We start from the raw sequence: 27,206 nt of genomic DNA, 5'->3' as shown, positions 1-27,206 counted from the left end.
CTCCTTTCCTTCCATCAAAGAAGGAAGAGCCTCCTAAAATTCGTACCGAGAAGTCTCCTTCCTTCTCCCTGGCCAGAACCACATGATTGGTACACCCCTCCAGCCTGATCACCATAAGTGATTTCCATAACCTCCAATCTTTGTGCTGCACCAGCAGGAGAAATAGGGAAATACTCTGCAGAAGGAAGGGGTCACGGGGGGGTGGGGCATACTGAGTGGCCAATGCTGCTGCTGCCCAGGGGACTTCCTGTATCCAATGAGGCCACAAGACACCAGGGAAATCGATGATATGCAATTTTTCACTTGGAGATGTATCAAATGGTCAACAGCAGCCACGTAAATAAAAAGGGGAAAGGCTCTTGGATGCTCACCAAGGGATAGTTGCCATGAGAAAAGCATAGCAACATGTGACAATGCTGCCTGACATTGTCCTCCAGCTGCTCCCAGGTGGACACTTAGGGACTGTTCAATATGGAACAAAGGGGTGTGCTTCAAAGCTACACATGCATCTCTGTGTATATGTGTGCATATACATGAATGTGTACCTGGGCATATATATATGTGAATCTATATATGAATGTGCTTGTATATGTGTGTGTGGTTTGGGGAACATACTTTGCAGTTCTGGGGGTCACTCTAGATGTGATACTCATGGGTCTCTCCTGGAGGCCCTTGGGGGCCTATGTGATTAAACCCAAGATTAAACCCTCTTAGAGCAAAGCATGAGCATGTATTCAACCTGTGAGCTCATCCTCAAATCAACAAGCTAAAATGACACAGCATTCCACAACAAGTCCACTGTTTCTTTCTTTAAAACTGATTTTCAGTGATAAATCTTTTAGGGACTTTAGCAGAAAACAACATCCATAAAAATTGATATCACAGATAAAGTGACAAGCCCATCAGAAAAGTGACAGATACAAAATAAATTTGAAGTTGAAAGAAATGGGAAAATTAAAAAAGAAGGAAGCATAGGTAACAAAAGGGAATGAGATTTTAATCAGTTTGTGATTAAAATATCCAAAGAGTAAAAAGATGGAATATAATAAGATTAAGTGAGCAGAATAACTAAGACGTCTTCAGAGAGATCTAAATTCAGATCATCATGACTGCAGCCTTCTCTTTATTATTTTTTTTGTTTGAATTCATGCTATGATGCCTCCTTACATTCTAATGCTATCATGCTAATGTATAACACTACGAAAGACCTTGACTTGATTCTGTGGTATTTCTGATCTAATTCTGTGCTTCAGAATCAACATAGATAGGGACAGTATTTATGGGACTCAAACTTCTGATTGATACTACCTGCCACAGAGTTGGACAATACAGTGAATGCAAAAGTAGTTTTTTTAAGCCTGCACTGTAGCACACTGTCATCCCGTTGTTCATCGATTTGTTAGAGTGGGGCACCAGTAACGTCTTCATGGTGAGACTTGTTATTGTTTTTGGCATATCCAATATGCCACATGGAGCTTGCCAGGCTCTGCTGTGCGGGTTTTTAAGCCTACAGAAGAAAAACAGCAGCGAAACTTAATTGTTTTCAGACAAACATTCTTAATAGATTTTTTAAAATCCTGGATGGTCTGGGCCAGGCTGTGTCTGCAGGACTCTTGACTCGATGTGAAGCCCTGAATTTGACCCGGGGCACTGCAGGGAGAAGGACACACTGGAAATACTGGGTGTGTGAAGACTGCTACTTTGGTGGTTCGACTACTGTCATTTTTCAATGAAGAGCCACTAAGTTGTAGATCCTGTTCCAGCTGTGAAACATTTATACAGCTTGTAAAATCCATGATCAATATAAAATTCTAAGTTTTATAGGTGAAAAATCATTCAAAAATATCCTTCTGTTGTAAAAGTCTGGATTTCTTGATTCGTTTTGTGGGGAAACATGATTCAAATAAGACTATTTGCGTTTTATCTTATACCACATAATGCTTTCATTGAAAATGCATCTAACCCAAAGGGTTTCAATAAGAGTGCTAACTTAGATCAATAAAAATAAGTCAGTATTTTTAAAGCATATTTGAAAGCCTTCTAAATTAAGGAAGCTCTCAATTATTATATCACTATTTCAAATTAAATGCCTGATTGAGAAATAATCTAATTTACTACTATGTTTTAAAAAAGGAGAAAAAAACTCTTGAAGCTAAATTCTTTAAGGGATTGTGACTGAAAGAGAGCTAGAAACTATTGTGAATATAATTTTTGTTTCCAGATTTATAGAAAACCCTCTAGCCTGCAGGAATAACAGGCCATCATAAGTTTAAGTAACAGAATGAGAGGAAAAGATGGACTATCTTTGGTCCACCTTCTAGCTTTAACCCCTCTTTAAGGGGACATTATTTGTCCTCAGAATAAAATATTAAATCAAGTACTTTCTCCTTTGTAGGCAGTAGAGATAAAATGGCTTGTCTAAAAGGAGAATGATAATGATCATAAACCCCAAAGGCCTTTGAACTGGTACTTAACTATGATGCATAATGAGGGTAGCTCGTAAAGGTTTGAGTATCTGAAATATTTTATCCTGACTTCACTGTAATCAGTGTTTTTCCTAAGGATATTTTAGATGGATACTTAAATAATAATGATTATTCTAATTAAGTTCAGAGCATGGATAGATAAAAATAAATCAATGGAAACCAATGCAAACATTCTGCAAATCTTTGATATTCAGACAGTAGCTTCTTATGATTGTTTTTGACTTTCTACTTTTAAAGGAAATTATGCTCTCTGCATGTTGCTGCATGGAGCATAAAATACATTTTGATGTAAAATATAAGCAGTTATAAAAAACAATGTCATATATGTTAACAATTAAAATTCAAATGTAAGATTAGTAAATTATGGATTGAAGGAATTCTTTTCTAGCTTGGATTCCTAATATTCAATTATCTTTGGTATATATCACTTAAACCATAATGACATATGCCAAAAAAACTTTTGTTTTTGTTTATAAATTATGTTTAAAGATATTTTACCCAGATGCTTGGTTATATTATTAATAGCATTGTGATGATGATCTAGTACTGTCTGTGTTATATATTAACATGTATTTTGGCAACTTTCTACCAGGGAAGTTCAGACATGCAGATCTACAAGAGTTTTCTGGACATAACTTAAGACATTTGACTCATACATGAAAGATAGCTCACTTTTAAGTCCTCACTGAAAATTATGAACACATGAATGTGATTATTGAACCTGCGATGCTGGCTGCCCTACTGTCATCTAAGATTCAAGTTCCAGAAAGCATAGCATATATTGATACCATTTCTTTACATAATGAATACATCACTGCTGAGATGAGTGGGTGCTCTCAGGAGGCCCCTACACCCTACAGCAGGAATCTCCTATCTTTTATAAGTTTACTTATCTCTTTGAGTTGGAGTGCTTCTCAGTTAAACAGGATTTACCCTAAGCTACTGCCTGGAATTGCCGAAAGGTTTAGAGAGATAGCGTTCGGTATCTGGCACATGCAAACCAGAAATTGGGTCAGCTCTGTTTGCATTTTCCTTCAGGTCTGTTGCCATCACTGATCTTAGTGCTTTAACAAACAGCCTACTGTGCCCACCCCTTCATCTCAGTTCCTCTTCCTGAGACTCAGGAAAAAAAACAGTGACCACAGAATGCCTTGGACCTTGGCCCTCAGGACTGGACAAGGCTCCAAGGCTTTCATGGAAGTCATCTGTACAGGTATGAAACTCAAGTGTAAGAGGCTCAAATATTTCACACTCTTCATACCATGTTCAGCAGTTGCTGAGCATACCTATTCTTGTCTGTAACATATCAGGAAACCAGGTGAAGCCAAGACTTAAATTTTAGATCTGGGTAGAGATTAATTAATATGTAGCCACATGTGGAAAGCAGAATATATCCTGTGTGCTTGCTGTATATATCAAAAGAGACAAAACTTAGAATTCATTTAACATAGGTGCCTATAAATTATACAAACTTATGGTAATAATAATATTGTCTTTTCCTAGTCAGACAATATTCTGGACCCTCTATATGATCTTTTATAACTTTCATAATGTTATATGATAAATTGTTAGATGATCTTATTTATTTTTATTCACCTTTAGGCAGGCAATAGCTATTGTTAATAGAAGAAAACAGAGTTCAAAGCTATCATTGATTATTGTTCGATATGTTTTCTAATTATTTTTAACAAGCTAGGTAAGATTATTCCAATAATATAGATGTCACTTTTCTCCTCTGAAAAATTGTCTAGTGGTCTGGGGCACTGGGGATGTTGAGCATAAAACCCATAGAGGGTAAGACTGTGGCCACAATATGCGACCAGGAGTAACTGCAGTCAGAAGAAAGAGGCAGCCTGCAGAGCTATCCTGCACATGTGACATTAGGGTCACAGAGCGGGAACAGACAAAGCCTGGCAGGGCCTCAGCACGCTGGCTGGGGGATGGATAGTGGCTCAAGATGCTGAGGTAGTGTGTGGTAACCAACAGTTTGGAATGTTGACCTGTGAAACTGTATCCCTGACATAGTCTCATAACCAATGTTACCTCAATGCTTTGTTTAAATTTAAAAATGAAACTGAAGATGCAGTATTTTCAAAGATGGTCGCAAAAGATGTTAGTCCCATCTTTCGAGGGGAAAGTCCCAAATATTCAAGGGGTTTGAAAACAGTGTCAACTTCTTTACTCAGGATAACTGACTCTGGATAATTCCTACTGAACTGACACTTTGTATTTGCTATTCCAAAAACATGTAAGCTCTTTCTATTTCAGATAGCTTAGGGTTAGCTTCTTGGCAACTGTAATTATCTTTTATTATTTGTTTTACCCATCCAGTACTAGCTCCCCTTGTTCTACTGGATTCTTTTCACATCACCATAGATTTCTAGTTACCAAATAGCATGTGCTCCTGTCTCCTCAAATCCAGAATCACTTGTAAGAGAAAGATAAGTTGAATCACAGAGAATAAGAACTTCCCTAGAATTTAATGCTGCCCCTCATGCATAGATTCTTGAAAGCATGACTCTGAGAAAAGGGCAAATGAGAAAGATGTCATAGTGTTCAATTCTGTGATTCATTATTTGGCTTTCTGCAGTCCTTGTGCTCCATCTCCATAAACAATCTGAAAGCACATTTTTATCTTAATGAGGCAACATTGCTATAAATACTAGTAGGATAAGAGGATAATTTTAGGAGAAACATTTTAGGAGAAAAGATAGTTGTGTGTATAGTAAAACTGTTCTAGAAAACATATAAGTCATGGAAAAAGATCAAAAGTCTAATTTGAAATAGTGTGCTCACCTACCTTTATAAGAGCACTACTTAAAAGAGCCAACATATAGAAACAACCCAAGAACCCAAGGGTGGGTGGATGAGCAAAGACATCATGGAATATATACAACACAGAAGAGTCAGTTATTAGAAAAGGTAAAATCCTATCTTCTGGCACAATATAGCTGAAACTGTAAGGTGTTCTTTTAAGGTAAAATAAGTGGCCCAGGGGCTGTGGTGAAGGGATAGTTACAGGTATTTTTGTCCCAATAAAGCACACAGTCATGGCAATTAATAATATCTACCCAAAAATCAACAGTAAAGAAACTGAATGTGGGTTCCTTTTTCACATTCTGACAACACAGGTTGCTCCATCTTTATGCCATGCATTCGCTCTCCTTTTCCCATTTCCCTGTGGGGTTGTTGGCTATTTTGCTGCTGACTTTGGTGAGAGCTTTACATACCTTGGGTGTAATCCCTCTATTTTATTCACTCCAAAAGGATGCTTTTTATTAGCCCAAGATTCTTCTTCCATGCACAAACCTTTTAGTTTGAAGTAGTTCCATTTGTTTATTTTTATTTTTTAAATCTTTGCCACTTTAGTCAAATTACTGAAACACACCTGGGTTCTATCAAGCTCCCTTGCATAGCCAGCCAGCATCTATAAGCCTGGCTCCAGTGTCAATCATAGTCAGAGGGACACAAGCTCCCTAGCAGAGCTGGGAAATTTCTCCCCCATACTCATTTTTAAGTGAAAGCTACCACGTTTTCAGTGAGGTGCCTGTTCTAAAACAGTGATAGAATAATTATCATGATGATGATGATGATAAAATAATAATAATTTTTAAAAAATCCATTCAGCATTATGTACAAAAGCACTTCACAACTGCTTTTACTAAGCTACTGTCAATTTAATCCCATTACCTATGGATGTTAAAATGTCTCTCAGGTAACTGTAACATGCAGGCTGAGTTATCATGCCTTAAAGTTTCATTTTGGGATATGAAATGCACATATGGCTATCCCTTTGCCCATTTTCATTCACTCAGAAAATCCATAGGGTGCAATGTGTTATAAATTCAAGATTTATTTAGATGGGACTTCCTATTCTAGACCAATTTTGTGCACTTTTAAAAACTTTCTAATGCCAGATAATCATTTATAACTTTACAAAAGATTAGTATCCTCCTAAAAATATGCATCGCAATGTTGACTCACTTGGGCATATTAAATACATACATATCAAGTAAAAACAATCTAAACACTCTCTTGAATAATCATGTTTTGATTTATTTTGTTTTGTTCTGTGTCTTGTTTTATTTCTATAGAATTGCCTTTAATCTCATACTTCATTTCCTGCTTAATCAAGTTAGGAAGAAAGATTTTGAAATAATGTTTGCATTTTAATTATTATGTCTCAGCCAAACAAATCAAAGGAATTAATTCTCATCATTCATATTAAGGAATGCTCACTGCACAATTGCTTAAAACTGCCGCCTTAATAAATTTATCTATACACACATATATATAAGCTTATTAATCTCTCTGTTGATATGAATTACCAATTTTAATAATATAATCATATTAATATTATGATTGATTGGCATGTTCACACAGCTTGTTAATCATTGATACAATCTACTTGCATTAAACATTTGCATGTATGTGTATATGCACGAAGAGCAACAGACATACATGCATACACACAGGCATCACTTGGTTTAGAGGAGATTATGCAAGGTTTCTCTTCTCAGTATCACTCCCTTTCAATCTTCTATTTTTTTTTAAGTTTGGGCCACACTCTGGGATTCCTCCTGATTCTGCTCAGGGATCACTCCTGGAGGGACTCAGGGGACCATAAATGATAACAGGGATTGAAACCAGGTTTTCAGCTTGCAAGGGAAGAACACTACCCGCTGTACTATTCCTCTGGTCCATCACCTCATCCTTATCATTGTGTGTCTCTGCATATAATTTTTCTATCTCTTTGTGTATATAAGAAATCATCTTGAGGCAGGATTTTCTTTGTCTTTTTATTTTGCAGTACAAAAGAGATTGCCTGACACGTACTAGTTCCTCACCAGATATCTGTTGAATAAAGTAATGAACTGAGAAAAGACAAGACAAAGCAAAGTGTGCAGGGATTATTCAGAAGGTTGGCAAAAATTAATGAGGAGAGAAAAGGGAAGGTCTTGGAGCTCAGGGTGAGATCCTGGGTGGAAATAGCACTGTGCCATATGGGAACTGTCAGAGTCTTTCCTGTGACCAATATATTTTGTTTACACTTGAAATGCATCAGTGTCTGGGTCGGATAAGAACTGTTTCTATCTGCATGACCCCAGGCTGCTGTATTTGGAAACTGTGAGGTATCGAAGTGGCCATTCCTGCTTAAATATAATGATGAAGTAAGATATTAAAGAATCAGCTCAAACCTGCCACAACACCCAGCAATTTTTAGATCCACAAAGTCAAAGGTAAGAAATGTAGAAGAAATAATTTATCTTGGAATTCTGAAAGAATTTTCACTCAAGTAGTTAAATTCCCTAGAAGAAAATTTATTTGGTAAAACTATTGAGAAAATATTTTCTAAATCAAAGATTTTACGTTAAAAAGATATTAAATATCACTATTCTACACATTTTTAAATTCCACTGAATTTTCTAACAACTTAGAATCCAACTTATGATAATAATTGATTATGCTGCATATATTTTAGACTAATGCCTTATATATGCATTATTAATCCTCTATTCTCATCATTTTTTCTGTGACATAGGTAAGATTAGGATTTTTATCAATGAGCAAACACAGAAAATCAAGGTTGAATGACATATAAAAAATCACACATTAAATTATTTAGCTGTTCTTAAATATATTACAAAGTATCTCAGCATTTTCTGAAAGTCTAGAGTTAATTTAAATATTTTTCTCCATGATATATTAGCATTTTCTGAAAGTCTAGATTTAATTTAAATATTTTTCTTCATGATATATTTGCATTTTCCTAAAATTTACATTCCAATTTTTAATAGGATTTCTTTCAGGAAACCTAACAACTATAAACTTATATTACATAAAAATGAATTTTACAGGCCATAGAGCTGGTTGGCATATATGTTTTCATTCTGGAGACCTAGGTTTGGTCCCCAGCACCATGAGGTCCCCTGAGTATTGTTGGGTATGTCTCTGTGAAAACAACATCAACTTAGCTTTATCATTAAAATTACTCTTTTGTGAATTTTTCCAATTTTTTTTCCTACTGACATGCCATGTAAGAGTGTGCATGACAAGATCTGTCTGTCTACTACATCCACATGGCAGGTCCAGACTGCAATATGGACTGGGAGAGTTGACGAGTTGACAGTGAAAAGTTAGAGGCTTACAGTCAACTCAGTCTTTCTGTTCTAGTCCCTTCTTCAAACAAGTGGGTTGAACTTGTAGGAAGCAATTTGCTTTATTCTGATTAAATTATAGTCTCGGGTACCCGAGAGATAGTTTAGGAGGCAAGGGAGTAACTGTGCATTTGGCCGACTCTGGCTCAATCCCCAGCACTTATGGTTCCTTGAGCACCACCAGTGATTACTCACCACACAGCTGGAAATGCCCCTGAGTACTATCAGGTATGCCAAACTTACTCTTCCTTCAAAATAAAATAAAATAATACTTTAATCTTTTTGAAAACACTCTCACAGTAACATCCAGAATAATGCTTCATCTGAATTGTCCAAAAAAACTGACACATGAAATGAAAGATCAAAACCCACCTCTAATCAGTTGGGTCTCTATAAGCAAACACAAGATCATATCAACCTGATGTGCTACAGTTTTACTTGGAGCCACTGAAAAACGCACACTTTCCTCAGAAAACAATGCTGACTCATCCTCATATCTTGTAACTTCAATGTTAAGATTAAAAGGTGACAATTGGTTGGTCAGTTGCGTGTCATCTTTGAAGAAATCATTAGCTTCAATATCATGGAGGGACATCTGCACTTACATGTTCATCACAGCACTGTTTACAATAGCCAGAATCTGGAAAAAAACCGAGTACCCGGGAACAGATGACTTGTTAAAGAAACTCTGGTACATTTATACAATGAAATACTATGCAGCTGTTAGAAAAAATGAAGTCATGAACTTTGCATATAAATGGATCAAAACTGGAAAGTATCATGCTAAGTGAAATGAGTCAGAAAGAGAGAGACAGACATAGAACGATTGCACTCATCTGTGGAATATAAAATAACAGAGTAGGAGACTAATATCCAAGAACAGTAGAAATAAGTACCAGTAGGTTGGCTCTATGGCTTGGAAGCTGGTCTCACATGCTGGGGAAAAAGGCAGCTCAGATAGAGAAGGGAACACCAAGTAAAATGTGGTTGGAGATCCCTCTCGGGAAGGGAGATGCATGCTGAAAGTAGACGAGAGACTGAACACAATGGCCACTCAATACACCTATTGCAAGCCACAACGCCCAATTGGAGATAGAGAGATCAAAAGGGAATGCCCTGCCACAGAGGCAGGGTGGGTGAGGGGGAGATGGGATTGGGGGGTGGGAGGGATACTGGGTTTATTGGTGGTGGAGAATGAGCACTGGTGGGGGGATGTGTTTGCGAACATTGTATGAGGGAAAAAAAGAGCTCGAAAATGTGTGAATCTGTATCTGTACCCTCATGGTGATTCACTAATTAAAGAATAAAATAAATTTTTAAAAAAGGTGACAATACTTCAAAGCTATGACATAAAGCCAATATGAATTACATGACAAGAGGTAAGAAAGGGTGAACATACATTCACCCAAAAAATTGGGAAATAGGCCATTTGAGCCCCCAATTCTGTAACTGGTCCTTTGCTCACAGCTAGTGCTCATAAGCCTGTGCCAGTATACATTCTGTGTTCCTTCTGCTTCAGCTCCTTCAGCCTTTGGCTGCAACCTCAGTGGATTCAGGTCCTTTATCAGTTAAGCTGACAAAAACCGTAATTCTTAAAGAATTTGGCCACAATGGTATTGCCTAAATTGGATCACTGCAGTCTTTTATCAAGTCATAGAATAAGTGAATTCTAAAGATATATAATACAAGCTTCTCCTATATTCCAGACTTTTCTTCATCATCTCCATTTTTGGAATGGTGGATCAAGTTCCTTCGGTTCCCCAGTAACCATGATCAATACTAAAGTGAGTGATGATTCCTTCCTTGTCTAGTCAGAGGCCTGAGTTAGAAATGGCCAGGCAGCCATCTTCACATTCACTCAACAGTCATTGTTGTGTCTCCTGAAGGAAGATTCTTCCTTTGGAAAAAAACCTTCTAGGCCAGCAGAGAATAACATGTGGGGGACAGGGAATAAACTACCAGTGACTTCACAAGTGACAGGAGTCCACGGCCACATCCCATGTCCACTTTACTGTAGAGAAACAGTACCATGGTTAGACTTTATCATCCCAGGGAGGACCTCCTGCCATAAGGTTGGTGCTCTGAGCACACTGTTAGGTGGCTGTTCCATTGTTCTATTAGGCCATTGGCTTACGAAGCTGCCCACGTGGTGAGCCCAGAGGGTTTCAGGAGAGCTGGGCTACTGTCACACTCCATTTGCTCTCAGAGGAGCTCTCTGAGCAGAAGCAACGCTGTATGAAACACCATGACAACATATAAACATTGCACAAGTCTGTGGCTGCTAGTTTTGGCAGAAGCCTTATTTTCAGAGGAAACAACGCTATACCCAGAGCATCTGTCTACTTGAGTAAGAACAAAATGCTGATCCCTCTGTGACTGGGTGGACAGGCTCACTGTAAGCAACCATCCTCCCAGATGCTGACCAAACACCTGGGCATGCATGGTGCTGGCCATGTGCACAGTGGCCTTTGCTGGAAGAGGAGAGGCTCAGACATGGGACACTAGAATCACACATCTGACTGCTCCTGTTCAGAACACAATAAATAGGCCAGTGCATTCCTCAGACACACACACAAACACACACATATACACACACATGTACACACACACCAAACATAGAGGATGGCCAGACCCACCCCTATGGATGTGGAGGACCTTTAGAGAGAAGATCTGATGCAAAGCTGCCCACTGTGGGTGGGGCATGGGGGCTGTACAGTACCATCAGAGCTGATGTAGGGAGATGCCCTGAGACCATCAATGTCAGAGCTATCTGCTGCCCATGGCATGTGAGGTCCTCATCATTAAGTATGAAAGGGTATCTTCATTCTGCTCACTCAGTCCAATCCGCACGGTGGAAGAGACTGGGATTTTATCTCATAGAAGAGGAAAGAAATCAAGATTCCCTGAAAACTGACTTATGATGCAGAAACAAAATATTGATGTAAGCCCTTAAGCCTAGGAAGATCCATTGCTCGTCTTTTCACCTCAAGCAAACAGCTTCTAGTGGTCTTTATTAACAGTGATGGGGAAGAGCATTTGCAAGATCAATAGCTACAGACAACATACTAGAGGATGTGCTAATTTGCTCGAGTAATGAAAACACATCTGGTACAGCAGCTGCAACTGGAGTTACCACCTGATTAAGCTCATAATAATCCATGTCATTTTCCAAGATCCATCTGTCTCCCACACAGGCCAAATTGTCCATTTGAGCGGGGAAGTGGTGGAAGCAGCACTCCTGCATTTATGAGTAAATAAAGAAAATATGATCGAAGTGCACGATAGAATATGATGGGTCATGAGGAAAATAAATTGTGTCCTTTACTGCAGCATGGATGGAATTAGATAGGGTTATGCTAAGTAAAACAAATCAGAAAGAAAAAAAGGACTGATCTCACATATAAGAAGAAAAGAAGCAAAGCACATGAACAACAAAGCCAATGAAATAAAGTTGAGATTCGGAACTCAGGTCTGTAGTTACAAGGTGGGTGGGTAAAGTGGAGCAGGGTCTAATGGACTGCGGTAAGGGGTATTGGTTCTTGGGCATAGTGATGTACTTTAAAGAGGAACAAAACTGTATCCCTGAAACATACAACTGTATGAACTAACCGCATGAAATTACCTCTGCAAATATAAAGATTAAACCAAAAAATAATGGTAATATAAAATACATATAAATAAATATAATTGCATCTGAGGAAAGCAGTGTCACAATTTGCAGTGTTAATAAACAACTAGTATGAGAGCTAAGACATGCTAATATGTCTATTCTGCTATTCTGGAAAAGACAAACACATATAGTCATGGCAAAAGCATACACAGTATAGTATTTAGAGTAGGTAATTTCAATTCTTCCTAAAGTCTCTGGTTTCATCTTTATGGTTCCAAGCACAAAATTACTATAAATATTAAGAGCACGAAGTTACTTCTTTAATATTAATATTGTTAATAATATAAATTAATATTACCATGAATCATGTCTCTGGAGCGATAGCACTGTGGGTAGGACTTTTGCCTTGCTCACGGCTGACCCAGGTTTGATTCCTCTGTCCCTCTCGGAGAGCCCGACAAGCTACCGAGAGTATCCTGCCCGCACAGCAGAGCCTGGCAAGCTACCCGTGGCATATTCGATATACCAAAAACAGTAACAAGTCTCACAATGGAGACATTACTGGTGCCCGCTTGAGCAAATTGATGAACAATGGGATGACAGTGCTACAGTGCTACGTGAATCATGTCTCATATTTTGAGTTATGTTTATACACACACTTATTTTGACATTTGAACCTTATTCACAGTGAAGGTTTATTTCATCTTTACTAGAAAAAATCCTGATATTTAAAATGTTCCAAAGTACTATGTCAACTATATTTTATCATTTTATCTCTTCCTTGTTTCACAATGTACAAAGATCAAATGTTATCTAAGAAAAAAATTGATTGGAAAATAGAATTTAGTTTATATAAATTCTTCAAATTGTTAGTATTTGTGTCTAACTGCAGAGAAAATTTTATCAATCAGAACATTTTTAAACCTGGCTCAAATTAGCTTTAAATGAGAATTGTTAATATGTTTTGATTAATCATTAGCCAATAAAGTTTAGAAAGAGGTCATTTCTATATTACTATTTATTAAAATACTTATTAAAGTGGGAGGGGAAAACCTATGTTTTTCTTTATTTTTATGGGTTTGAGATCAAAGCAGTGGTGTTCAGGGCTCACTTTTGGTTCTGAGCTCTGGTGTCATTCCTGGTGGGCTCATGGGACTATATGGGGTGCCAGGGATCGTACCTGGGTTGGCCACATGCAAGGAAAACACCCCAAACTGCTGTATTACAGCTCCAGCTACAAATCTCTTATTTTAACTTCTCTATACATAACTCTGTCTCTATTCGGGGACGGAGTCGCTTGGCAGAGAGCCTCTTGCCCGCACGCCTGGATGTCTTCCCCAGGGCCCCTCAGAGGGGATGGGCTCTAGCTTCCCTCCCTGCCCTGAGCAGAGGTCCCAGTGGCCAAAGACCACAGGAACCTAGCCACAGCCATGCTCAAAGCCCCTCTCCACACGTTTGAACAGGCCTCACGCATGAAGGTACCGGCAGAGGAACCCAGGTGTGTGTAATCCCATCAATGGCCAACATCCAGAGACTTAAAAAAAAGCTCCCAGAAGCGCTCTGGTGCAAAGCGGTCGCACAATATCTATAACCTACTTTTCCCTCTGGGAGAAACTCGCAAGCTACTGAGAACTTCCTGCCCACATAGGATAGCCTCGCAAGCTTCCCATGGTGTATCTATATGCCAAAGCCAGTAACCAGCTGAATCTCATTCCCTTGACCATGAAAGAGCCTCCAGTGTGGCATTGTTGGGAAGGCTGAGAAGAAAGAGGCTTCTAAAATCTCAGGGATAGGACAAATGTAGAGGTTACTGAGACCGCTTGAGCCACTCGACAATCAACGGGATTTCATGATCGTGATCGTGATACATAACTCCAATATTTTTTTTCACCTCATCAATACTGTATTTTGTTACAAGAGATGTGGCTTAGCCACAGAGGGCATGCTTGATGTGGACAGACCTAAACTCAATCTCTGAACACACCAGTCACACACACACAAAGTAAAGGTGAAATTATGTCACACATTTTTTGCTAAACTACTGACATCCTAGTATAAATATTACATCTTTGTGTGAAAGGTAATTTTTCACATGCAAATGATGTTGCATAAGCAATTTAAATTTCATAAAGGATTCATAAAGCAAATAACACTACACAGACCTAAAAGGCTTCTTATCATGAGATAAACCACAACAAAATTGAAAACAAAAGTTTACTGATTGGGAGAAAATATTTTAAATGTACGTATCCAACAAGAAAATCATATCCAAATATATAGATATCATATAACAAAGCATAATATAAACAAGAGTAAACCAAACAACACAATTGAAAAATGGATGTAGACATCATTAGAAATTTCTACAAACAAAAATATACATATGGTAATTAGCGAGCATGAAACATAAAGAAAGTAAAAGCTCAACATCACCCATTAACAGAGAGAAATGCAAACAATATTGAGATCATCAATTTACTCCAATACACATACAGTGTTAGTGAGAGTATAAATTCAAATAATTTCACTTTCTGAATAGTATAGAGGTTGCTAAGTGAAAAACAGTTCTACTGCATGACTTAACAATTGACATCTAGGAATTGGAAGAATGTTAAATCAGAAATTTATGCACCCCTATGCTCCTACCTGCACAATTTTCAATAGTCACTACATGAAAACAACCTGAGATCCTGTTGAATGAGGGAATAAAATAAGAAGTGATATGGGGCTGGAGAGATCAAACAGTAGGCAGAGCACTTTACCTGGACTCTGTACACCAGGGTTCTATCCCAGGCATTCCATAGAGCTCCCCACAGGAGTGACCCCTGAACCAGGAGATATTTCTGAGCATTGCTGGATGTGGTCCAAAATAACAAAACAGAAAAAAGTGATAAATGTGCTCAACAGAATAGTATTCAAGTACCTGAAAAGTAGTATCTTGTTATTTGTCACAATACAAACATGACATGAATGTGGACAACACAACTTGAATGCAAAGAAACAAAACAAAAATGACAAACAAACTCTGGCACTACAATGGCAGCTGTGACAGGGGAAATGGATGGATGGGTGGGCAGAGGTAGACCAGATATCCCTGGAATCTTATTACAGTTCTAGTGACACACTTGGTGAGTTCCATATATTTGGAGAGGTTTGATTGTACTAAATTTTAAACAGTGCTGTAAATCAACACAATACTGCCTCTAGATAAATGCATAAAATTAAAAACAACAAAAAAGGGAAGGGAAGGTGAAATTTTGTCCGTATTTTTGTATAACATATGTAGAGTTGCACATTGACTAAATCTAAATTACTATGTCGTGTGCTTTTGGAGAGCAACAGAGAATGCTTACACTTAAACTCCTATAAGTGCCCATAAATAGGACACATCTATGTGTTCACATTCGTGCAGGTTATTTTAAATAAACTGAACAAAATGTTTTTTAAATGTATACATTTTAATGTAATTAAAAACAGAATCACAAACACTTAACGAATCTGGGTTTGAAATAATTATGGATCTTGCATTTTAGTCATCATGTTTTTTTCTTACTGCATGGAGTAATAAGCTGCAAATATAATGATAAGGGAAAATATAAATGGTAAATTCTGAGTACACAAAGAATCTTGATTATAAGAATTTGTACCATATTTCACATCTTATTAATAAGAATACCAGATTTTCTGAATGTTCTACATAACATACTTTATTCAGGAATGTTGGTGTAACAGTTTTTTTTAATAAGAATTTTATTTTATTGAATCACCATGTAGAAAATTACAATGCTTTCAGGCTTAAGTCTCAGTTATACAATGTTGAAACAACCATCCCTTCACCAGTGCCCATATCCCACCACCAAAAAAAAAAAAACCCACACAGTGCACCTCCCATCCCACACCCTGCCCCCGCCTTGTAAATGATAAGTTTCACTTTACTTTCTGTTTACTTTGGTTACATTCAATATTTCAACACAAACCTCACTATTATTGTTAGGAGTACCCCACTAGAGTCAGACCTGTTGTGAAGAGAAATGAGGTTTTGGATTTCTGTACTTTAACAACTAAGTCCAGGGAGATTTATTCCATATATTGGATCATTGCAAGCTTGTAAACCCCATCTGTGGTCGTCATAATATGGTGGTCACCACGCTCTTCATCCCCAGAAAGGAGGAGGCAGAGAGAGAAATACCTTTCCCCTCCTGGGCGGGCACGGGCCTCGGCTTAGTTCTCAGGCTGGAGACATTCTTCGAGGAGCTGCCCATGCCAAAAGTAGTTTAGCTGGGTCTGAATTCATGCTTGTGCAGCTGCGGAGAGGCCGAACATGTGTGCGGCCCCCGGGGTCACATCTCGGTGGCAGGAGGGGCCGGTGCCACCCCTTGTGTAACAGATTTATATTTAATTCTGTGGCTGTGTGATTGAATAGTATAAATTCATAAGATTGGAATTTTTTTGAGCTAAAATTATGCCCTCTACAACTTCTGGAAGAAAGAAAACTTGTTATATAGTCCTTCCATGGGCTTATTATAGGTGTCTTCCAGACACAACGTATAGCAGCATGAAAGTTATTACATATACTTCAACAAGGTGTACTATGTGCATCTTGCTCTTCTTAATTTACTTAGAAAATTAGGACCTTTACTTATGTTAAAATTCTTTACTGTTTATAGTCTTTTAAGACAATCTAATGTATGTATCACATCTAATGAAATCTAATATATATCATATCTAATGAAATATATATTATATATAACACACAGGTTATATAATACATATTATAGCATATCTCATAATATCTAATAAATATTTCGACTAGATTCTTTAGAACAACACAAATTCATTCTTCGGATAGAAGTAAATAAGTATGGTGAATATTTTAATTTAATATTACTATTTAATATATACAAGTGTTAATGAGCTCAGAGTATATGTGGGGGTTGGGATGGGGTTAGTCCCCAGGATGTAATGCAGGGTCTCATACATGTAGAATGTACAAGCACATGCAGAACCCTTCCCCAGAGACCCCTGCTGATTCATCTTTGTCTCATACTTGCAAAGCTGAATTTATTCTTCTCAATTCAGAAGCGATATATATGAATATGTATATGAATAAATGTATATATACATTCATATATATCACTTCTAAATATGTATGCATATATATGTATATTCTGGCATGTTATATAAATGATACATTTCTTGGCATTTTAGCTACTTCCAAACAAAATATTTATAAAACATAGTCATTTGTGGATAAGATCAGACTAATGTGCTCTCTGAAACATAGGGATGACAGCCTGGGAGAGGGCCTGGGGCACACAAGACCTTACCATGCAGTAGCCTCAGCCCCCAGGAATCCTGAGATCCATGTGGGAGCCCCAAGCACAATAGATTAAGTAATGCATTAGTGAGTCCATGGAAAGGGAGCCCTGTCCCAGAATATTGCAAATCCTGCATGAGCTAATGTCTGTTTGTGTAAACACAACAGGGCAGTGGTGCTCTATCTCTCCCCCCATCCACATTCGGTAGTCTCACACCACTTCCCCTACCCTGGGGTAGTCAATGGAGATGGGCAAGAGAAGGAAGGAAGGAGAGCCAGACTGGTTGGTCTCAGTTGCAGTTTATTCCATTCCCATCTCCATTCTCCTCTGATTCTCCTGCTTCTCACTCCCCCATGCTACTTCACTCTCCTTCTCGATCTCCCCACAATCTCCCTCTGCCTCTCTCATTCTCCTTCTTCTCTGGCCCTGGATCTGGATCCCCCAGCCCATTCTTAACAGCCTAGTTAAATCCCAAAGCATGAGGGGTTGGGGCTTACACATAGGTGTGGTCACAATCAATAGAGTTAAAGTTCTTCCCTCAGGCGATGCTGCTTCTGGACGGATTTGAAGATAGCAAGATGACCCGCCTAAGGGCGAAATACCATCTAGGGGTGCGTTTCTCCTTTCCTTAGTCCAACAAGCATACATTCATAATATTAGTCATTTTATATGGACATAGTAAGAGATACATTAAACTTATAGAATTACTCTCCTATGGCCATCTCAATCTCAGGCTACAGTGCCCAGGCCAGATGAGTCTTTCCTATCCTTAGCAGAGTCCTAGTCTTGTCATTACTTTTGGATCATGACAGGATTTGTCCATGATCAAGTTTTTAACTTATAGTTAAGAATCATGGTGCTTTGGTTTGGCCCATATCCATGCCAGGGTAGCTCACAGCTTGCCCTGGGTTCTTTCAGTCCCTCGTAGGAACCCTGCTTTTGGGGTGCTAGGAACTAAGAGCAACTGAGGCTTAAGTCAAAAAAGCAGATGCCCAGCAGGGAATATTATTCTAAGCCAATTAAATCCCAAGTTACAAAAGCACAATATTAACTGTCTTCCTGTGTCTATACAAAAAGGACATTGCTTTAAAGTAAACTATTCAAAAGACATAAAGAGAGGAGAAAGGCAGTATTTCCCTCATACATATAAAATCATAGATTTCTGAGGAATCTGACCTTACAAGTTAACAGAGTCTGATTAGGGAGAAAAAAGTGATAGACTGGTTTGGGAAGAAAGCATAGAGAAGAGGTTTCAGATAAACACAGTGAAATGGAAGTGCCTCAGGAGCACTGTGATAAATCTAAGCTTCCTGTGGCAAGACAAACAGGACATACCAATGTTGTCCTAAAATGTTTAGAGCTACATTCCAATAAACACAGAGGAATGGAGGTGCTTTAGGAGCACTGTGATGGGTATTACATGAAAAACCGCAGCTCTATGTAGCAAGGGAGAAAGGACAAATCAATGTTATCCTACATCCATTGGCTTTGGGGACCAGTGACTTGTCTATAGGAATGAGTAAATATCTCAGCAAAGAAGTGACACTCTGCATTTCTGCTAGTGTAACTGGACAGGTAGTGAGAAAGCTGCCACATCACTGTGGACTTAGGAGCAGTTTACAGACAAAAACAGACACAACACAGGGTGTCTTTCACTTCGTAGGTCAGAGTGCACATAACCAGGTGATAGTGTCCTCATCTTCACTTCTGAGCTCTAGGACCACACAGAGAATGTGTATGGAAAGATAGAGCTCATCTTGTATATACAGACTGATAACTTTTTCTTAGCAATGCGATACTATGCCAGAGCTACATTCTGAATTCTCTGAAAGAAATGTGCCTAAGCATGGGTATGGTCAGTAGTGCAGACTGACTGTTATTTTGTTTGGAGGAAATCTGGCAGAGGACCAAATATAATCCATGATGCTGGTATCTGATAGCAGTATTAAGCAGTGATATTTTTCTTTCCCATTTATTTTTTATCTTGCATTTTTAATGCTTCTAATTCCATACAATTAGGAATTAATTTGAAACAAATTAAAACTGCACTGTAGTTGGACTATTTAATTGGAAAATAACACTAAGCTTCCTATGAATGAGTTTTTATAATCACTACAAAAGTAATGCAAACAAAAGCTTATGATTATAAAGAACTCTGATGTATGAATATGTCTACATGATGAATTTTTGGAGTGGGTTTTGGGCCACCTTGAGAAGTACCGGGCTCCTCCTGACTCTGCTCTCAGAGTTTAGACTGTTGATGCTCAGATGCCATATGAGGTGTGAGGGATCCCTCCAAGGCCAACTACACACAGAGCAAGTGACTTAACTCCTGTGTTATTTCTCCAGCCCTGAATTATTTTTGATCTAATGTCTATGATTTATAATCTATAGATGTAATTAATAAAACCTTCAGTCAGAATTAACCTTATTATTTGTTTTCTTTTGTGGGACACCTCTGGAAATGCTTAGGGCTTCCTCCTGGCTCTGCACACAGGGGTCACTCCTGGTGGTGCTCTAGGACCATTGCAGTGCTGGGATGGAACACTCATTGGCCACATGCAGGGCAAGCTCTGACCTGCTGTACTATCTCTTTGGCCTAACAATGAAACTTTCTTTTTTCCCCTAAGTTTTGCCCTATGATCTGAATGGACCACACTTTCCATACACATATAATGATTTTTAAGAACATCATAAAAAATCAATCTTCTGATATTTAATCTATCCAAATTTACTTTTCTGAAAATAAAATTAGGGAGTCGGGAGGTAGCTCAAGAGACAAGTGCATTTTGCATGCACAAAGCATCAGGGTTGATTCCTGGTACCTATGTTCTCACAGCATTGGTGTTTCACTTAGGGTCCCCCTCAGCACTGCTTGGTGGCCCGTCTCCCAACCCCCCTGCACAAGATGGAAATGAAATTATACATGTGATCAATAAGACCAATACAGTCACTTTGTAACATGACTCAGCTGTGTCCCTAGCTAGTCACCTGAAAACATCCAGATAAATCAGCCACCCAAATTGGAGTATGATACACAGAGGTGCAAAATTACACTCTAATGGAAAGGGCAGAGATCATATGAGAGGGTGTCACATGTGGTTCCATTAAGAACAGGGTATCAGGGTGGTATTAACAGCTGCAAATGTGCAGGAGAAGTAAATGCAGAGCTTTGTGAATGCACAGGACTGGGGAAAGAGAGCAGCTTGTGGAAATATTTGTGTAAGCTTATACAACTTTGAGTTGAAAGTAGCTGTAATGGTGCCATTCCAAACACACTTTAGGGACCAATCAGGCAGCATTCTACCAATTACTTTAACATTCTGTTATGGTCAAAATCTTGGCAACTCTTTTAGGCATTTAACTAGGGAAATATTTGGGAAAAGGTCTTAATTCAAAGTTTGTATATATGGCCTAAAATAACAAATGCACAGGCTTAATTAATGTATCTGAAATCATTAGTGCTTCTTCCACATTTGAAAATATTTTCACTTGAACAGGAGAAAAGCTAGGATTTAAGAGCCAACTTCTGGGGCTGTAAAAATAGCGCAGTGGGTAAGACACTTGTCTTGCTTACTGCTGACCCAGGTTCAATCACCTTCGCCAGTGGTAACCCCTGAGCACAGAGCCAAGAATAAGCCCTGAACATTGTGGTTGTAACCCATAAAACAAAGATAAATAAAAATTAATAAAAGCTAACATTTGTGTTTATTTTGTGGGGTTATTTTTCAATGCTGGGATACTAACCCAGTGCCTCATCCAAGGAAGGTAAGGGATATACTGCCAAGTTAAAAGACTATTTCTAGGGAAGTAAATGAAAACAACAGTTAATATTTAATAATGCATCTATTTTCATATGTATCTTTGACACCAGGATCAGAATTTTATATTGCTAAGATAAATGCCACGATATTTTTGAAGGATATCTGGTATAAATTTTAAATGAAACATAGCAAAGCAGAGAGCTTTAATTCTTAAAGAAATATTGAATCCAACATATATACCACTTTATCAGTCAACAAGAAATGCACCATTAGATTTCTGGTGATTTTGAAGAAAACAAGAGTGATGGATTATTTCTATTCTGACAGAGAGGATCATGCAATTGATTAACCTACAAAATTTTTCTCAACTCTGACGTTTTCAGTAGCATTTCCTTCTTCAATGATTGCTTTCTCCATCCTATATATTACTCAGCAACACTGATGTGGAACTTAGAGCCCAAGTAGTATTACGGACAATGCTTTCCTTACATGGAGTTCATTTCAAGTGAAGGAAGAAAAACAATGAAGAATATAGCAAATATTGAGGTGACAACATTAAGGCAAGACCTGTCTTCCTTCTAGTGTGTTTATTCTTTAACTGAGGAGACAGTCATTATCAACACACTAATATGCATATTTAAAATTCATTATTTTAAAAAAAGATTTTATTAGTAGTATTTTGCTTTTGAGGGGTCACATCCGGCAATGCTCAGGGCAGTTACTCCTGGCTCATGCAGTCAGGAATTGGCCTTGGCATTGTTCAGGGGACCATATGGGATGCTGGGGATCGGACCCAGGTTGGCCGTGTACAAGGTGATGCCCTACCTACTGTACTATCACTCTAGTCCCTAAAATTCATCATTTAAAAAAAAATTATGAGTTCTAGTTTTTTATTTCAGTATGTGAAATTTTAATTATTAATTTGCTGCCACATCCAGCACTGCTAAAGACCTACTCCTGGCTCTCTGAGCAGTGATCCTTGGTGGTGCTCCAGAAACCGTATGTGGTGCCTGGCTTGGCCACATCTGAGGCAAATGCCTTACCTCCTGCACTAGCTCTCAGACCCGGAGGTTATAGCTCAGTAGTTATATGATTAAATGGAGTTTTATGTGCTGAACACAAACATATTAACTTTTATCCACCTTCTATTACTTAAGTTTCTCCAGTCTTTTTAAAAACCTCATTTCCTCATTTTTGTGGTGTCCGCCATTTTATGAAACTTTTAAACAGGTATGAACTTGGTGGTGCGGGAAAAAAAATGTGTTTTGAACCTGAAACAGAGGGACGCCTGGGCAGTCTCAGGCCCCAGGGCTGATGCTGGCCCGAGCTCCACCGAGATTCAACCCAGGTGGCCATGCCTTTGCACAGCCACTTTGGGGCTGATCGACCAGGATCCAGAGCCAGCTATATTACTTGAGGTCCCAGTGAGTGCTTGCAGCCATGTCTCCAGACTGTAAACTAAGCTTTTGCTCCATGCTGCTCCAGGAAGGGAAATGATTCAATTTCCAACTTAAATCTCCCTGGACTTAATTACTAAAATACAGAAATCCTAAACCGCGTGGCCGCTACTGTGGCTGCGTGACTTTATATCTCTTCATTCTCATCAGTGGAAAACTAATTATCAAATGTTTCCTTGTCAATAGGGCTGTATTCTTGGGGGATAAATTCCAACAATAGTGAGTTCTATGTTGAAACTCCAACAACAATAGTGAGTTTTGTGTTGAAATATGGAATGTAATCAAGGTAAAGAGAAAAGGAAGTGAAATTTATCAGTTATTCAGGGGGAGTTGGGATGTGGGGGGTGGTATACAGTTTTTTTTTTTTTTGGTGGTAGAATATGAGCACTGGTGAAAGGACGGGTGTTTGAGCATTGTATAACTGAGACATAAGCCTGAGAACTTTTAACTTTCCACATGGTGATTCAATAAAATAAATTAAAAAAATATAAATCTCATTTCCTCACTTCAATGTTATTTAAAATAAAAGAAAGTATGATTTTTATGCAATGGATGATAATATGGATCACATTAATTTACCTGTGGTGCTAACATAATTTAAACATTAAGATAAATACATATGCATATAGACATACATTTATAGGGTATAAATTAAAGCACAGACTATCTTAGTAGTGGGTTTTAATTCATGATGGAAACTAGAGCCCTTGGATAATTGACTTCAAGTAATATTAAAATTAGATTAGTTCAGGGACTCAGATATTGTGCCTATGATTTGGTTAAGAGAAGTCACATGTATTCTGTTATAGCAAAAATTATGTCAATAGACTCACCTAGAAAATGACACGTTCCTCTGCTTTCCAGAGAAAAATGAAGGGCAGATGCTATTCAGGGGAAGGAAGACTTGGAGCTAAATGAACCTGGATCAATTCTCCTGCTGATGACACAGATTTGTACACTTATCTCTCATTTTCTGTGTAAACTGGACAATAAGACTGTGTCCTTCCTGACTCTCTATGGCACAACTCACCATTTGTTGAGAGACAAGTTAAACAGTCTTTGTTCACCATCAGTAGGACATGAAATAATCTTTGGCACTGTTGCTGCTAGACCCATACCCATACCCAGATTCTCCACACAGACCTCTGAACAGGCACACGATCAGTTCCTGGTAAAATATTGATAACTTAGGGCTCAAGGGAGAGTATAGGGGGTAAAGTGCTCACCTTGCTCACAGCTGACCTCAGCTCAAATCCCCAGAACCACAATTCCTGGAGCACCAGCAGGGAGCACTTCTGAGCACAAGCCAGGAATAGCTCCAACCCATACCCACAGTTTTTATATCTTGAAGAATTCATGACTGATTACTACCTGATTTCTTTTTCAGTATAATTAATATCTCTCCTCCATATTTTTCACACATTTTTATTAATAACATTATAACTAAAATGGAAAGTATGTGATATTTAGCTAGACAGAAATTTTCAGTACCTTTGCAAGAAAGTGTTCATGTTTAAGATTTCAACTTCATAAAAGACTACATGACCCATAAATGCAATTGTAAAAAAAGAAGGAATTTCAAGAGTCTAAGGAGACTTCTCTTGTCCAGAGCACTGTATGACAGCTGACACCAGTCTTGTGGCAGCCTCTTATTATCTTGTCAGAGAGAAAGGAAGTAGGTTATGCTGGCTGAAAGGAAGGACTCATTTATCCCTTCTAAACAAATCTTTCTCCTTTAACTCAGGAATGACTCTGATAATGGAGAGGTATTTTCTAGGAACTAAAAGGCAAAAAGAAATTGAAAAAGAAATCGACATTCTACATTTGGCAGTTTGACCTGGGCTTTCCTCTCTTCCCACTCCATATTTGCTACGGATTACTTGTGTTTTCTCATCTGCTTTCATGCCAGGTTCATTGTAAGGATTTAGCAACTGCTTTTATTTTTATTTCAACCCTATTTCAACATGCCTTACAAGTTGATTAAAAAAAACTCCAGTCCTGACAGCAAGTATCTCAAGGAGTAAGAATATGGCTATCTTTATTTTTAGGTGTAAATTAAGGCATATTAAGTGATTTATCTGAATATGTAATAAAAGAAAATGTATCAAAACTGGAACTAACTCTGGTCACCTAAGAGAATCACCAGACTGAATCTGAAGCCCTTCTTAAATATCCAGGATGATCTCTTTTTGAAGGAGTTTCAAATTTCTGTTTTACTCCATGAACTTAACTATGACTCACGATCATGATCAAAAAGTCCCATTAATTGTCGATTTCTCGAGTGGGCTCAGTAACCTCTCATTTCGTCCTTTCCCTGAGATGTTAGAAGTCTCTCAACTCGGCCTTCCCAATGATGTCGCACTGGAGGCTCTTTCAGGGTCAGGGGAATGAGATCCAGCTGTTAATGACTTCATGAATACACCATGGGAAGCTTGCAAGGCTGTCCCATGTGGGAAGGAAACTCTCAGAAGTTTGCCAGTTTCTCCCAGAGGGAGAAGTAGGCTATAAGATATCACGAGGCTGCAAAGTGGCTGCGCGCTTCTGGGAGCTTGCTTTTAAGTCTCTGGATGTTGGCCGTTGATGGGATTACACACACCTGGGTTCCTCTGCCGGTACCTTCATGCGTGAGGCCTGTCTGAACGTGTGGAGATGGGCCTTGAGCATGGCTGTGGCTAGGTTCTGGTGGTCTTCAGCCAGGGGAGCTCTGCTAGGGGCGGGGAGGGAAGCTGGAGCCCATCCCCTCCGAGGGGCCCCGGGGAAGACAGCCAGGCATGTGGGCAAGAGACTATGACTAGCAGGGAAAAAATATAGTATTTATATTGCAAGAAATGATAATACCAATTAATAATAAAATGTATGCATTGCAATTAAATAAGAGATAAATATAAAGTACTGAATTTTAGAGATGTGATTATCTGTAAGTCAGATAGACTATATATTAAAATTCCTAAAATTTAAGCCTAAATAATTTTAATCTTAAAGAATCAATATCTAGAAATTAAATATATACAGAATTGTACAGACACTCTTCCCTTTGCTTATCTTTATCTCTATAGAACCTCTTGTATGTACAACAAAAACTAAGAGTGGAAAGAGAAAGAGATAAGGTGAGAAGGAAAGTGCATGTCATAGAGCTGTAGGGGCAGGCTGGGAGAGGGGGTTGCAGGAGGGAAACTGGGGTCATTGGTAGTGGGAAATGGACACTGGTGGAGGGATGGATGTTGGATCATTGTATAACTGAGACCTGATCATGAACAAGTCTCATGAGAAATTTATTTAAGGTGCTCGTGGCAAATCATCACACTATTTTTTGTTTCATTTTGTAACTATGTATCTCATGGTGACTCAATTTAAAAAACAAAAGTCGAAAAAAATAAATAAATGTTAACTTTTTTTAAAAAAATGGAAATTGTTATCTAAATGTGTTCACAGTGTTTACACTTACAAAACCAAATTTAAAACTGAGAAATTTATTTAAGGTTCTCATGGCACTTCTTTTGTTTCACACTATCATCACACTATCTTTTGTTTAATTTTGTTAAATTATTAGGCAATTCTTAGTGGGGCCAGAGAAAGAGTGCCTGCTTGCACATGGCTGACCTGGGTTCCATCTCAGAACACACGCAGTCTTCTGAGCATGTCCAAAGTGATACCTAAACACAGAACCAGGAGCAGGCCCCGAGCACTGCCAACTATGGCCAAATTCCCCCAAATTAAAAAAAAATAATAATAGAAAAATAAAATGTGAACAGTAGTAATAAAGATGGTTGCTGAAGTAGTTATTTTATCTAACACAATTCTTAACTTTTAGACTAATTAAAAGAGTGATTAAAAAAGTACTACTTGGTTTTCATCTGTCAGTAATTTATATACGCAACCTGTTACAGATAAAAATTCCTGATAGCTGCCATAAAAGCTGAATTAGTAAAGAGATGACTACACAACTGTCTGCAACTCAATAGGCTTCCTTAATTAGATACCACCATGCCAGTAGACATTCTGAAATACATGGATTCAGATTAAGCTGGAAAATTTTCAGAAATTGCCCTATGAGCTCAATATTAGAGCTCAGCTTTCTGTGTGACTTTGATTACCAAAATAAGGATGCTAGAAAATTATGAAATACAAAGCATATTTTACCAAATGCCCATTAACGAGGCAAATATATTTAACACTTTTCTGCAGCAGTGAAAACTGACTTGTTATGGAAATAGAAACTCTCTGGAGAACAGAGTAGAAATGGTGAATTTTTAATGTTTTTTTAATTACAAAAATATTCTATCCATGTCAATTATGAACAGCATGGTTTCTAATTCCTGTATGTTTATTTACAAATTTAATTTTATAATACCAATTAGGTGTCATCAAACTCATCTGCACAAAGTTTCATGCAATTCTTAAGGTAATAATGTT

Source organism: Sorex araneus, chromosome 3, assembly GCF_027595985.1.
Source record: "Sorex araneus isolate mSorAra2 chromosome 3, mSorAra2.pri, whole genome shotgun sequence".
Taxonomy (NCBI): domain Eukaryota; kingdom Metazoa; phylum Chordata; class Mammalia; order Eulipotyphla; family Soricidae; genus Sorex; species Sorex araneus.
Note: the sequence above shows the minus strand (reverse complement) of the source record.